This window comes from Rhinopithecus roxellana, chromosome 11 (genome assembly GCF_007565055.1).
Source record: "Rhinopithecus roxellana isolate Shanxi Qingling chromosome 11, ASM756505v1, whole genome shotgun sequence".
Classification (NCBI taxonomy): Eukaryota; Metazoa; Chordata; class Mammalia; order Primates; family Cercopithecidae; genus Rhinopithecus; species Rhinopithecus roxellana.
In genome coordinates this window covers 34,997,220-35,013,133 of record NC_044559.1, presented here as the reverse complement: position 1 = coordinate 35,013,133, position 15,914 = coordinate 34,997,220, and positions in this window count along the sequence as shown.

The following is a 15,914-nucleotide window of genomic DNA, read 5'->3' as shown; positions in this document are numbered from 1 at the left end:
AGGAAGCTGAGTATTTCTGGAGAGAAGGGATCTGGAGGGAAAGTGGGGACAGTGGTTGCAGAGGGAAGGATGGGGTTGAAGAACCTGGCAGGTCGGGGTTTGGAGAGTCCTGGGTATGGAAAGCAATTGATACTATCTTTTGGAGGCAGTGATGAGCACTGAAGAGGGTAAACAGGAATGTGGCGCTACCAGCTTTGTATTTTGAAAAGCTCCCTCTGGCTGCTGGTGGAGGATGGGCAGAACAACGAGTGAGACCAGCAACTGGGAAGCCATTTGGGGAGGATGTCAGTGAGTGAAATGGCACCAAGTGCCTCCACTAGAACAGAGAGGTGGAGACAGGGACAACGTGCGGCTTGAATTGAGATATTTAAGGGGAAACCAAGAAAGGCATTCAAAAAAAGTGCCAAACTTTTGAGCGAGGTATTTGGGTGGCATGCATGCTAAACAAGGAAGAGAAGCTTTTTGAAAATACTAAAAAAAATACATTATAAATGATTATACTATACAGGAAGTTAGGAAAAGAGAGAAAAAAGTACCCAGCACCAACCCTATCACCACAGGATAACCAGTATGCCTGTTTTGATTTAATTCCTACCAATAGTTCTCCCTAGTTTGTAACCCAAAATTAATTTATTAGGTGGCTCTTTTTCTTCAATATTGGATGGTTAATGGGAAACATTGTCTGCTCCTTGAAGCCCAGGAAAGACTCACTTTTTGACTTATTGGTGGAGGCTCCATTCTCATTTGTTATTCTGAGAAAGGCCAGATTTCTTGCCTATCTAAGAGCCAGTCACTTTGACCCAGGACTTGATGGCAAAGATTTTACAGTTTCGTTTGTTCTATAGCTTGGTGCATCCAATTATTTGTTCCCTTCTACCTCCCGATGGGCCATAAAAATGACCAAGTAGACAGAATACCTTATACCTTTGTGTCCTGGAAAATTCAGCATGGGGTGTCAAGAAATGACAATATTCAAATCAATCCTTGCAGTGGCCTGTGAGGCCCACTTGCAGAAGTTGGAAAATCGGTTTTTCATTTAGTACTCTGGCACTTTCACTGCCAGGATCGTCTCTGAGCACAGTTCAGCTTCCTGCCTTCCTCCGCAAGGAGTGTCCAGCCTGGAAAATAAATGGTAATTGATGAGAGGCCTACAGAAAAAGTTGTCCTGACTCTGGCTGGCTCTAGTGGGTCACAATAATTCGCTATTGGCAAGCTCTGAGCTTTTCATAGGCATGGAGAAAAAGCTGAAGCCTTCTTTGGGGGAGGTATTATGCAGAATGTCAGCAGCCTTGGCTTTTAATAAAAGACCTCAAGGGTCACCAGACGGTGCCCTAATTCTGGGTTATCAGGCCTGAAGGGTGATCTTAGGCAAGGTAGACATTTGATGGAGAGAAGCAAGTCGGGAAGAAGAGCCAAAAATCAGTTTGCTAAATGGGAGTGCAGTTTCAATGGAGCTTTAGCAAATATGAGGCCAGTGGATTCATTCCTTGGATTCTCCCCGTCCTCTGCGGCTACGAGGAGCCTTCCTCTCCTGGATCTCATCTGCTGAGAAGCAAAGTGGTGATCAATGGATTCAGGGCAGTAGAGAGATGAAAGTAGCAGATGGACAGTGAGGAATTGGGAAAATGCTGATGACCAAAAGCAGGCACTGGAACAGTCTTTATCTCTCACATGCCCTTGTTCAGGACGAGCCGGATGGCGTCCAATGCTATGTTCTCTGGGGTTTTGCCCAGTCTAGTTTTACATGACAATGGCTGCTCTATGCTCTTTCATGGAGCATTGGAATGGCTTTGCATGTCCCATGTGGCCTGGAGGCCAGAGCTGGAAAAGGCTCCCTCTTGGGCTTCCGGCTCAGTCCAGCAACCCGGCGAGGGACACAGGCTGAGTTACCTAGGAGGCCAGATGAGCATTTCCCCTGGCCGTCCCCACTGCTCTTACAGCAGGGAGCTTTCACCAGTCACAGGCAGGGCTGTCCAGAGCACAGTGGGTCACTGTCCCTGACCACTGGGCGTTTTCATGCTGGATAGAATGAAGTTGGACTTTTCACTCCACACAGGTCACGAGAGATTTTGCAAGACAGTGTGTCACAGGGTTTGCGTGGCTTCCCATGGGCCTCGCTCTTCACATTTTGTCCACGCGAAGATGCCTGGTGCAGCCCGAGAAAGAAAGTCGCCTGAAAGCCCCTGCCAGGTGGGGCCCAAATAGCAAGGGTAGAAACTTACTGGTCAGCAAAGTTGCAAACTGGGTTTGAAATTTGCTGATCTCTTTAAAGCTGTATCAAGAAAATCAAAAGGCTTTTTAAAAAAAAAATAATAATAAAATTGAAAGGAAACCACTGATAAAGGAATTGAGACAAACAAAGAAAAATGTAAGCACTCTGTTCTTTTGAGAGCATTAAAGGCAGCGAACAGGGAAATGCCACAAGCTATGACCCATGGTGAGCACACTTCTCAGGTGCCTCATTTCCATGTGCACACAAAGGGGAGATTCTTGTTTTCAAGTGGCCTTCATAAAAAGATATAACTTAGTGAGGGAAATGAGTTATAATTATCATCATTATTATTTGGTTTGTTCTTTCAATCAAAGTAGCTCTTAAATAGAGTAGTCTAGTGCAACTTAATCTCTTAGGTCAACATGCGGCCAAGACGGCCTGCACAACCCCACATTCACACCTAGGGTATGAGTCTGGGCTGGACACTCCCCATAAGGAAGTCAATTTCTCATTAACCCTATCAGGACGCTGCAGTTACAAGGCTCGTAGGCTTCCCTTGTTTAAGTGTGTGGTTCCTGATATCAGACACAGAACGGGTGGAACCTTCCTAATTCTTTGGGAAGCAAGTGATAGAAGCCAAATTTAAACTACCCCTATAAGCCCAGAGAAAGGATGGGAAAGGGGCTTGAAATTGATTAGGTCATTTAGCTGTGAAGAGGGAGCTCCCAAAGGGGAAAAATATTCCCAGAAGAATGGGAAAGAGGAGTGAGATGGGCAGATACAACATGTGTCCCCCTGAACCTCTGCTGTGGCACCCAGAAGTGACAGTAGCATTGGCTTCCTTCTCCTCCTTCACCCTCACAGATGCCTACTGCTTTTTTCTTGTCGCTGGGTCATCTCCCATCAGGGAACTCCTCCTTCATCTCAACCCATCTTTTCCCACTCTGAGCACGTGGCACATATCCTAGGGAAAGTCCTATTTGCATATTTTAGGCAAATCCAGGATCAGAAAATAGCTTTGGACTTGTACTGACCCAAGAGTGCTGAACTGAAAGGATTCTGCGTGTTAAAACCTTGCATCAAGGTTGAAGTTGGTGTAGCAAGGAGACATGAAAGTTCTTCTTCTATCTCAGTAAATTGCCTATTGACAAGATTCCAAGGAGTGGGCTTTTGACCATATTCAATTTGCACTGCTTTGAATCATCCAAGAGCCAATATTGATGGCTCATTGTGCTGACTAAGGTAAAGGATAGAAGAGGAGACTAAGTGTTTTGGTTTGTCTCTTGATTGCACTGGAAAAGGGATCTACTTGAGTGATCTCAGTTAATGATTCTTATGCTACAGCTTCACGGAGATTCAGCAATAGGGCTGCATGGGCACTGGGCATCGGGAAGAATGCAGATGGGAAATGGTTTTTGATTTATTCTGGGCATGTCAATAGTATGTTTCTTTCTCTTCATACCACGGACTAAAAATATTTGTGTTTGCAGATTTATTCATTTTGCTCTACATTCTTGTTAGGCTACAAGGAAAGTGTATACCTTGTTCACAGCTGTGTTCCCAGCACCCAGCACAAATGAGGTATTCTTCATATTTTTGTTCACTGAGTTCATGGATCGTTGCCTTATTCTCTGTCATGTAAATGGCCAGGTAACTGTGTGTCTATCAGGTCTACTCTCACTTGGTTTCTCTGATTCCTCTGCTTACCCAGTATTTTTCTACCATTACTCTGGATGGTACCTGACCATCATGGTCTTTTTGACGTCCTACACATCATGAGATTTTTGGTTTAGATTCCACCACTAGCTGACCAATTCTATTGGTTCAAATTTTTTAGTTTCTTTAGAGGGAGTGAGTGAGAGGACAGAGAGAGAGAGAGAAGAGGTGGGGGAGAGAAGGGGGAGAGGAGAGAGAGAAAGAGAGAGAGAGAGAGAATTAGCCAGGCCAGCTATTTGCATCAGGTCATAGGTCATGAGCCAACCAGAAAACTGACCATCCTCAGGTGTTATGCCCACTTTAGTCATCAGCTGAGGTAGAGAACAGAGGTCAGTATCAACTGGTTCAAAACATAGGTTCCTAGGCAGAGTAGCCTGGGGGCAATTTCTGAAAGAATGAAGTATGTGTGTGGCAGGCAGTGCTTGACCTCTCTTGTGAAATAAGCCATACTCTTTAAAGAACATACTACAGTTAGGGAGATAAGACCTAAAGGCAGATCAATATGAATCAGTATGGAATTAGGTGATGCATTGAATATATTCTTGTTGCCTATCTAGCAACCCTTCCTCCCATCTTTCCTGGCCACAGTGGAGTATATATGTGACCCAGCCTGGGCTAATCAGTGGATGTCAACTCCCTAGCTATGGTTATTAGGTCAAGAGCGAACATGTGACAAAACCAAGGCAGTAAGACTGAGATTTGTAACAGTAACTCTGGAAGATAGTGATCCTTTTCTTCTGCCTGATCACAGAACTGCTGTGCTACCAGCAGCCATGTCTTCCATCAGGTAGCAGAAAGAATAAAACATCAATCCATCAGAAGTGGGTATGAGAGGCTGAGAGAAAGCTGACAGCTTTCATTCCCAACAGGTTTAAGGTCAATTCTACCCTCGCTTTTGTTCTTCCCATTATTTGGTTCAGGGGTCTAATAAACAGACACACACACACACACACACACACACGCACGCACGCACATACACACACTCTCTCTCTTTCTTACTCATTCCTCCCTTCCCCCTTCCCCCACTTCCTCTCTGCCTAAACTAGTTAAAGTGGACTTTCTATTTCAACCAAGGGAGTTATGAATTAAAACAAATGCAAATTTGGTCATTTTAATTAAATAAAAATTTGTTGGCTGGGCATGGTGGCTCACGCCTATAATCCTAACACTTTGGGAGGCAAAGGCGAGTGAATCACTTGAGGTCAGGAGTTTGAGACCAGCCTGGCCAACAATGTGAAACCCCATCTTTATTAAAAATACAAAAATTAGCTGGATGTGGTGGTGCATGCCTGCAATCCCAATTGCTCAAGAGGCTGAGGCACAAGAATCACTTGAACCCGGGAGGCAGAGGTGGCAGTGAGCCAAGATGGTGCCACTGCACTCCAGCCTGGGCAACAGAGCGAGACTCTGTCTCAAAAAAGAGAAATTTTTGTTAAGTGAACAATTTATGAACTTTCTCCAAAAGCCTAGAAGTTCTAAGGAGAAAGAGAACAAGAGAGAAAAAGGGGAAGAGAGAGAAAGGAGAACTGGCTTAAGAATACAGGAAAGACATTGTGGTGATCAAGCTTAAGCTTGACTTTGAAGAGGGATGGAGTATAAAATGACAAAGAGCAGGGCTGGGGGAGAGCCTTCCACATGAAATAAATAGCATGAAGGGAGTAATGAAGGAGGAAATGAACATGACATAAAAGTTGGGAACACTATTATTTTCACATTGTTTTCTTAAAGTTGACTTCATCTATTGATTTTCAAATAGAAATTCATTCAGTGTGGGCTTTTGCATCTCTCCCATAACCAAATGATCATGATAAGAGTAGTCAGCTGGGCATGGTGGCTCACACCTGTAATCCCAGGACTTTGGGAGGCCGAGGTGGGCGGATCATGAGGTCAGGAGATCGAGACCATCCTGGCTAAGACGGTCAAACCCCGTCCATACTAAAAATACAAAAAATTAGCCAGGCTTGGTGGTGGGCACCTGTAGTCCCAGCTACTCAGGAGACTGAGGCAGGAGAATGGCATGAACCCAGGAGGCGGAGCTTGCAGTGAGCCAAGATCATGCCACTGCACTCCAGCCTGGGCGACAGAGCGATACTCCGTCTCAAAAAAAAAAAAAAAAAGGTAGTCATAATTTTGATTTTTATAACATCTTATATTCTATGATTTGAAAGCCCTTTTTATAATGCAATAGCCCAACAATTTTTAATAGCTTCCCAAATTACTTTCGCTTGGTGCATGGTAGGTCTGGAGAAGTTATACAACTCTTTTGGCTTACGTACTGTTTTAAAAATCTGATGAAATCTAAGAATTCTTTCAAGACAAATAGGCATATTCACATATAAAAGTTTTTTCACAAGATTCCAGGGGATTTTCACCTTCACCTAAGATCCCTAGGGAGCCAGTGACGCCTGGCTAAAAACTCCAGATGTTAGGGGGCATATTTTGGCCTTAGTATTTTAGTTACATTGTAACACCCTTATCCTTAGAATTGTTCACAGGGATCTCTTTCTGCTGGTGTTTACTCGTAGTGCCTTGTTTTCTTGTGTTCTTCGTTATTTTTTTTATCATGATCTGCTCATTTCCTTGGGAAATTATTTGTAGGACTTTTTTTTAGGTCTAAGGTGGAGATACATTTTTTTTCAAAGAGGATTTGTGTTGGCTTCTGCCAAGTACTTAGAGACTCTATTAGTCCAGAATCACTTTGAATTAAATTAATGGCTTAAGATTATTTTGACCATCCAGGTGTTATGAATTTGGGCTTTTTGTGGTGGCCTAAATGGTAGTTCCACCAAAAGATATGTCTACTTCCTAATTTCTGGAACCTATGGATGTTACCTTATTTTGGAAAAAGGGATTTTGCTAGTGTAAATAAATGAAAGGATCTTGAGATGAGATTATCCTGGCTAACCTAGGCAGATCCTACATCCAATGACAGGCACCCTTATAAGGGACATACAGAGGAAAGATACATGAAGAAGAAGAAACAGAGATTACAGTGATGCTGCCATGAGCCGAGAAATGCTAACAGCCACCAGAACAGAACAAAACCTCTCCCAGAGCTTTTGGAGGGAGCACGTCCCGTTACTACCTGTATTTTAGACCTTCAGCCTCCAGAACTGTCAGGGAATAAATTTCTGTTGTTTTGAGCCACCCAGTTTGTGGTCATTTGTTGTAGCAGCTACAGGAAACAAATATGGGCTCTAAATCCACCACACTAGCTGGCCTGTCATTACAGCTTCTCTGGGAATTCCCACCCCCCCACCCCCCGCCCCATTTCCCGTCCTGCTCAGCACCAGGACATCATTCCTTCCTGTAATCCGGGGAATGAATGTCAAAAACTATGAAGGGCATTTTACCTACAAGTTTGCCGCAGTTTCATGGATGCTGGCAGAAGACATGAGACTTCTGAGTCAGAGACAAAGGATGGTTTATTACTCACAGTAATAGCAGTAGCCAGAGTATCAGAATTTATGTTAGCTCTCGAACCCCAATTCCCATACAGTGACATGAGAACAAAATAATATCTGCACATGCAGTGGGTTTCATTACAGGAAAGAAACCTTGGGTTTAGTGAACTGGATCTTTTATATTGGTCAAAAAACATGCCTGCCTTTTGTACCAAAAAGAGGCATTATCTTTCTTATACTAGATAGTAAGGTTGCATGGCCTTTGCTCTGGAGAAAGACACCATCTCTATCTTCTAATGCCATTTATTATACAAACATCCTTGGGAAGATAATCTGGAAAGAAGGTAATCAGTGCTTCTATTCACAAGATGTACAGAAATGTCAGAGATTCATGGAGAGTTGTTTTCCAACTGAGAGGTGGGAAGGAAAGGGTTGGGTTTACTTTAAATTCACCTTGCTCTGAAGGTGTATTACTTACCGATTGCTGCAGAACCCAATCTTCCCTATTACCAGAAATAGACTAGGACAGCTCATGTATACCTGCCTGGTGGCAGCATAAACTAACATAAGTATTAGATGGTTCCTCACATGAAACAGCAACAAGAGAAACGTGCTGGCTTCAAAGTGGGTGATAATCTGTGTTTCACAAGCTACTCAGAGGTTTAGTACAACTTATTGCAGCCAATCGTTCTGCAAGGCTCTTTGAGCAGCCTTTCAAGAGGGTTCCAAAAGAGGAATTCTCAAACTATTTTAACCAGCCATAGTATTGTTTAAAAAAAAAAAAACCCAAATATCATAAAACACAACTTCCCAGGGTGATTACTTTGAAGAAAGTCTTACTTATTTGGCTCTAGGGTTCAGTGTGACTGTTAAGCAGCAAGTCCTCCAGATTAGAATTCTTTCTTTTATTTACTGAAAGTCCACTAGCTCTAAATTATGAGGGAGGATTCAGCCAGAAACTCAGACAAGGGATAAAACAAGAGAATGAAAGCTACAACTGAGACATTTCTCCACCCTATGGCACCTTCCCTCCTAAAGGGTCTCCTTTGTCAATGCTTAACTCAAGGCTTATGTGGAAGCAGAAGGCAGTAGAATTTGGGAAAAGCCTACCCCAGCCTGTCTTTTTTTTTTTTTTTTCTTTTTTTTAGACAAGGTCTCACTCTGTCACCCAAGCTGGAGTGCAGTGGTGTGAACGCAGCTCACCTGGGCTCAAGGGATCCTCCCACGTCAATCACCCAAGTAGCTGGGACTACAGGTATGTGCCACCACACCGGGCTAATTTTTTAAAATATTTTTTCCTTATTTTTTGTAGAGAAGGGGTCTCGCCATTTTGCCCAGGATGGTCTCGAGCTCTTGGGCTCAAGAGATCCTCCTGCCTTAGCCTCCCAAATTGCTGGGATTACAGACGTGAGCTGCCACGCCCAGTTCCTTCATCTGTGTTTATGTGTTGCTTTCATATTTGAGGTGTTCTCTGGGCTAGGCAGCTTTTCCACTCCTGTTTCTGTTGAGTATTTCACCACCTGCCAACCTAACTTGATAGCCCATTTGGGACTTGAAAGGTTGAAGCCAACTGGGCTGAATTGAGTTAAACCCCAGTTCAACAAAAATGCTCACTTTCTATCCATTACATTAATTCCATTGGTATGAGACCAAACTCAACAGAGGCAGAAGCAAATAAACTGCAGGTGTAATCAACTGATAGAGCTGGGAGGGGAGTAAGAGAGAAAAAATAGAGACAGGGAAAGAGAGAGAGAAAGAGAGAGAGACAGACAGACAAACATACTGCAATGTCAAGAAAATCCAAATTGCCTTTATTAAGTGAGGTAAAACATTTCTGAATTCAGTACCTAACTCAGAACAAACCCAACCACTGAGATGTGAACCTTCCTTTTCTTCTTTTTTTTTTCCTTTTTATTTTTGAGAGGAAAGCACATGTTTACCCTGCGTCAGCAAGCAGGACAAATGTGAGTTTAAGGCAACCAAAGGACATGAACTTGAACTGAAGTTTGAAAATATAGACTGTCCTAGATAGAATCTCAAGATTAGGAGACATTTTGATGTAGAGCTGAACGTAAGTCTTTTCTCCTCCAAAGAACCAGTTACCCTTTGTTCTGGAAGCAGAAAGGAATAGTCTACATTTCCCAGAAAAAAAAAAAAAAATTAAGTCTCCCATTGAGCAAAAATTGCAGTTTTCCCAAGACTTATTTTGGTTCTTTAACATGGGTCAGGAAGGAGATCAGATCTTGAGTTGGAAGGCACTTTTGTAAAGATGAAGGTGCCTCCAAGGATGGAACTTGTAGCTTTAATAGAGTTTTCTAGAAATGCACAATTACCTTTGGTGGCTATGGGTTAACCTGTGGTCCAGGGCACTGTGAGTGGTCACATGTGAAAGAGTGAAGGAAACAATATAGAAAGAGCCAGGCTATTGCCTCTGCACAGATCTTATAACAAGACAAAAAGCCTTCAGCATTTACTCTGCTGCAGATCAGGGTCTGGAATCTTCCAAATGAGGCGTCATAGAGTCTGATAGCCCAGACAGCAGGGCCTAGACCCAACTCAAAAGTCCGTCTGGGCCAGTTTCTATCTCAGCTAACCTAGGAGCAGAATGGAACTTCAGAGGATGTCTGAGTCACCTTTCTTACTTTATACTGGGGAAAGTGAGGCCTGGTGAAGGGAGGTGTTTTCCCCAAGGCTTTGTGATTGCTGTGTTGGTCCGGTCCTCCAACAAACACTCCGAGGTAGGAGTCAATTTACACAAATTTTGTTAGAAAAAACACCTTGAGTGTGGGAAAATGAGGAGGTAACAGGAGAAGACCACAATATTATCTTGTCCCTTCAAGCTTAGGAGGAGAGTAGCAAAGGCTCTCAAAGTTGTTAGCCTAGGATGCTTGACTATCCTTTGACAATTTCTCTCAAACCTGACCATACCTTTGCAATAGTCTCTCAATTAAACTTTCTTCCATTACCTCATTTGAGTTTGACGTTTGTTTTTTGCCAGGACTTTGACAAATACAAATACTTTGATCATCAGTCAATACTAGAGGGTTTATTAATTAGCACAGGGAGTTTTAGAAATGCTTTTTATTTATATTGGTGAAATGAGTGGTATTTAAGATATTAGAATTAGTTGGCTAGAAATAGTGTACAGGCGCCTCCGCCCTTGCATAAATGTAAGAATGTAGGAAGTTCGACAGCTTATTCCTTCTGGGTTACCATTTGGGCCTAATATCCACTTAATTGTTTAGCCTAGGAATCTTGATTGTGAAACTTGCCAGTAGAATATTCTTGCCTTTGACTTAAGAGAATTTTTTATGCCAGGTACTCATGAAGCTCAAAGGCAGATTGCTGGGACTTTGTCAAGTTTCTAGATAGGATGGTGACTGTTTTATTTCTTTGTTATATTTTGGACCTGCTGGCTTATAAAAGTTAGTCTGTGTGTCAGAATTTGGCTGGGACTTTTGGATTCTGGGGTGAGAGAACTTTAGCGCTCCCCTACCTCAAACTATTTGAAGCTACCAGTACCCCAAAAAACAACTTAAAGATTGTGAACCTTTAAGCTGGCTTAGATCAGACCACAACATAGAGAAGCACTCTCTCCTCTCTATCAGGCCTTTCCAAATCCTGCACATCCCCAAAGATTGACATGGAAGAAGGAAGAAAGAGCTTTGCCATGTCTTATTAAACACTGGAGTGGGCGCCTGGCCTGGTGTCTGATGGCTCTTCTCATAGCAACTCTGTTTTCAGCAACAGGCTCTTATTAACTGTTGGGGCCACAAGTAGTGTCATGCTTTGTTATCTATATTTATAAATGCAAATCCCATTGTGAGAAATCTCCAGAGACAGATCAGATAGCTAATATCCTCCAATCACAAGAGAGGAAAAAGGCCCAGGGAGGCTGAGCCACTTGTCCAAGGCCACTCTATATTTGGCGGATAGAGGCGTAACTGGAGCCCGAGTTACCCACCATGGCTGGTGTGCTGTGTGCAGCTGAGCTGGCTTCTCAGAGAAGCCTTGTATGGTAAGTGTAAGGGCAGGTCCTTGTGTAGGCACATTCATCAGTTACCGTGCATTCACCACAGAGCTACCATGCACCCAGGATGGGGCTGCGTGGGACAGGTGAAGAAGAGAAAACGGTCCCTTTCCTGGAGAGTATACTATCAGCTCAGGGAGCTACAGCTGACACAACACAGTTAACAGCAACATCCTAGCTCACTGGAGTGGGAGTAGCTCTAAGAACACAGGAACACCAAGGAGGGTAATTCAGATGGTGGTTAAAAGGTCTGCTCAAGGCCGGGCGCAGTGGCTCATGCCTGTAATCCCAGCATTTAGGGAGGCCAAGGCAGGCGGATTACCCTGAGGTCAGGAGCTTGAGACCAACCTGGCTAACATAGTGAAACCCCATCTCTACTAAAAAATACAAAAATCAGCCAGGTGTGGTGGCACATGTCTGTAATCCCAGCTACTCAGGAGGCTGAGGCAGGAGAATCACTTGAACCCAGGAGGCAGGGGTTGCAGTGAACTGAAATCATGCCATTGTACTCCAGCCTGGGATACAAAGCAAGATTCTGTCTCAAAAAAAAAAAAAAAAAAAAAAATGTTCTGTTCAGACTCAGACTCAAGATAGGCCTGGCTCAGATCCTAGCTTTAATGTGGCAACCCACTTAACCTTCTTAAACCTCACTTTGGCCATCTCTGAAATGGGAATAACAACAGTACCTCTGTCATAGGATAGTGAGAATGAAGTAAGATCTTGCCTGCCAAAATGCTTAGCAGAGAGCTGGCCAACATGGTAAGTGCCCTGTTATCTAAATTAACATCAATTATTTAATTTGTTTACTAATCAAAGCAGAGAGGAGTGCCATATGCATACACCTCGCTTCTCACTGAATATCACCGTGCATATGGTATTCCAAAGGGGTCCATGCGGGGGTGGAATAACCATGAAGAATGCTAATTAGATGACTGGCATGATCTGCCAAGTAAATATGATCTAGAAATGGGATTAGCCAAGGGTCAACCAATTATGGTGGGATTAATTGGTTACTGATTTGTCAGGGGTGACCGGGCGCATCACACGGTATTTGGGGAGCAGTAATCACTTGCTTTCCCACACACTTGCTCAGCTTCAGCCTTTCAATCCGCCCCCAAATGCAAGCACAGCACTGTCTTTGCAGAGCAACTACCATGCTGCTATGCAGAAAGGGATTAATTGTTCTTAACATTTCTGTTTGCTAATCTCTTCACTAGCTTCACAAACACCCCAAGGTCACGTTTAGTACTAGATCCATCTACAATAATACCTTAGGGCAGAGTGTACTCCTGTCCCTGGGTTCTTCATGATATAATTAAAAAGGTGATCTCCAGGCTCCTGCACAGAAATGGAAACAAAAAGAGAATGTCTTCCTGTCAAGCAGAAGGACAAACATTTCCATCTAAGGAAAACTGAGTCAAAGCTCCAGAAGCCTGAAGAGGTAACTTTGTCTCAAAAGCCAATATGCCTTTCATCTGAAAGAGGTTTTCAACTAGAGAACAAAGCCTTAATCTGGCATAGACACTGCAAGGTGCCCAGTGGTTTAGAATCAATGAGAAATTCAACATATTAAACATGGTTCTTAATCTGACCATTAACACATAGAATTACAGTTGTCTTAGCACCTGCAATGTTGTCTAACCTGTGGCTTTTTAAACCAACCTATGAAGTGACACCGATTTAACCAAGGAAATAAGAATGAAATTTACCATGAAAAGAAATTCTGTCATCCCTGATTTGCCCTGAAAGCTCCGTGACAGATCATCCACTTCTAAGGACAGTGTAGCCTAATTTAGTCATCAGCATTGCAGTTTCTCCTGGGAACCCTATTTGCTCAGTTACCTAGAAGAAGATTAACACGAACTTTTAAAAAATCAATGTAATAATCACTTCGCACTCACTAGAATGGCAACTATTTTAAAAAACAACTGAAAAAAACAAGCATTTATAAGAATGTGGAAAAATTGGAATCTTTGTGCACTGTTGATGGGATTATAAAATGAAAAACAGTATGAACATTCCTCAAAAACTAAAAATTAGAACTGCTATATGATCCAGCAATCCCACGTTCAAGTATATATTCAAAAGAATTGAAAACAGGATCTCAACGAGGTATTTCCACACCCATGTTTACTGCAGCATGATTCACAAGAGCCAAGATATGGAAGCAACTCAAGTGTCTACTGACAGATGAGTAAAGAAAATCTGGTATCAGCATATAATGGACTACTTTTCAGACTTAAAAAAAGGAAAGACATCCTCTCATTTGAGACAACATGGATAAACCTCGAGGATATTATGCTACGTGATATAAACCAGTCATAAAAAGACAAATACTGTATGATTCCACTTACGTGAGGTATCTAAAGTAGTCAAATTTATAGAAACAGAAAGTTGAATGGTGGTTAAGCAGGGGCTGTGTGGGGAGGGGAAGGAAAAAAGGAACTTGCTTAATGGATGTAGAGTTTTAGATTTGCAAGAAGAAAAAGCCCTGGTGATCTCTTTCACAACAATGTGAATATATTTAACACTATTGAGCTGTCCATTTGAAAATTGCTAAGATGGTACATTTTATGCTATGTGTTTTTTCCAAAAGCTAAGATAAATTCACAGATGGAGGAAGAGATGGACGGTCAGATAGGTAATGAAGCGCGCATAATGAAGTATTAGTGATAGAATCTAGGCAGTAGGTATAGGGGTGTTTATTGAAAAATCCTTTCAACTTCTTTTGTGTTTGAATATTTTCACAATAAAATATTGGCAAAGAATAAAAACTCAATGTAGTAATTAATACTTATACACGTGCACCCCACATATGATAGCTACGCTATATATGTAGCTAATATTTGTAATTATAACTCATTTTTATTAAAAAAAAGAATTAAACCTCTCTGAAAGAGTAAAATATTGTAAAAATAAAAGGACTCTTCTTGTTCAACATTTTTTCATCAGCTAGCACATATACATTGGCTTTTAGAAAATCATTTGGGTTAATAGGGCTCTTCAGTGAATAGCAACTAACCTCTGCTCAGCCCTCTTCGACCCCAGTTCTGCTCCCTGAGCTAACTGCATTTCATCACTTCTGTTTATTTGTTTCTGGAGGTTATTTCTCTATCTTTCCCCAACATGCTTATACCACTGCTTCTCATTTCACCAACTTTAGGTATTGTCTTTGACTTCCTGTCCTGAGAGATGGGACTTTGGCCCCGAGACACCATCCCCCACCTCCCCACAGCTCATCAGCCACTTCACCCTCCTCCCCATTGCCTTCTCTCCTCTCCTTTCTCCCTGCTAAATGCACTACCCTGAGTTCCTCTGCCAGTTATCTCTGCAACTTCAAATGCATACCCAGGCCCTGTTTTTTGTGCCATCAATTATCCATATCAACTCTTGATTCTCTGTTTGTAAGGTAGGAATTTTGATATTTCCATCCTCCTCCATACTTCCTCTCCCACTTGCCTTCCCCCGACAGACTATTCACTATGCCTTTACTTTTATATTCTTTTATATTGTTACATCCATTTGAATATGCCAAAGCAAAACACCAAAAACCCTACAACTCCATGTGGAAAAATCTTGTTCCAACATGATGAACAAGCACACTGCTAAGAATATAGTAAGCCTCTCATGAACACCTGGACAGTTGGGTATTAGCCACATTTGCCAACACTAAGCTCAAAAAACAGGTGCTTCACTACTTTTATCCTGGGGAGGCAGATAGCCAGGCCATCCGGATCCCTAGTAGGAAAAAAGACAGGAGGCATTTCACAAACTTCTATGTTATTAAAAAAAGAAAAGAAAAAAAAAGGTACCATATCTGCTCTGAATGCTTTTAGGGTCTAAAAGGTCTATGCAATTGCATTAGGGTTTTAAAAATGAGATTAAAGGAATTAATGTAAGATAGAACCATAATGGATTATTAGAGGGAAGGCAGGCACATTTAGGGGATGTTCTTGGCCTTTCCGTTTGGCTGACCTATCCCAAAACTGTTCCTTTGGGTCTCTATCAGAGACAAAGCAGTAACCTGGATGAATCATAGGCATGAGTCCTGTAGCCCATTCCTCCTCAAGCTGTAGCCTTTTTCATCCTGCCGTGTATCTGAGTTATGCACGTGCTTGATCCCTTCACTAAATCATATGTAACTAGAATCCGGGGACACAAGGGTTTCAACCATCTTTGTTTTCTCCTCCCTTACTGTCACTGTGCTAGAGCCCAAGTCTCCTGAAATGCACCCTGGAGACTTGCTCAAAGATGTCAAACCCAACATACTGATCAGGTAGCTATTTTCTCTGAAGCTGGTAGTTCATGACATGTTCTGACAAGTGCCGAGCTCTCTCAGTGCCCTGCTTCCCTCAGGACATTGCAAATGGCTTTCTCCTAGGACTGTGTGTCATGCTTTTGGAGTGTGACAGCCTCAGATTGCTCTCTGACATAGTTAATGAAATAGAGAACACCTCCTATTTTCTTTTCTTTTTTTGTTTTTTTGTTTGTTTGCTTGTTTGTTTTGACCAAGGGAGAAAGTACAAATTCAAAGCAATTCCATGCCTTACTC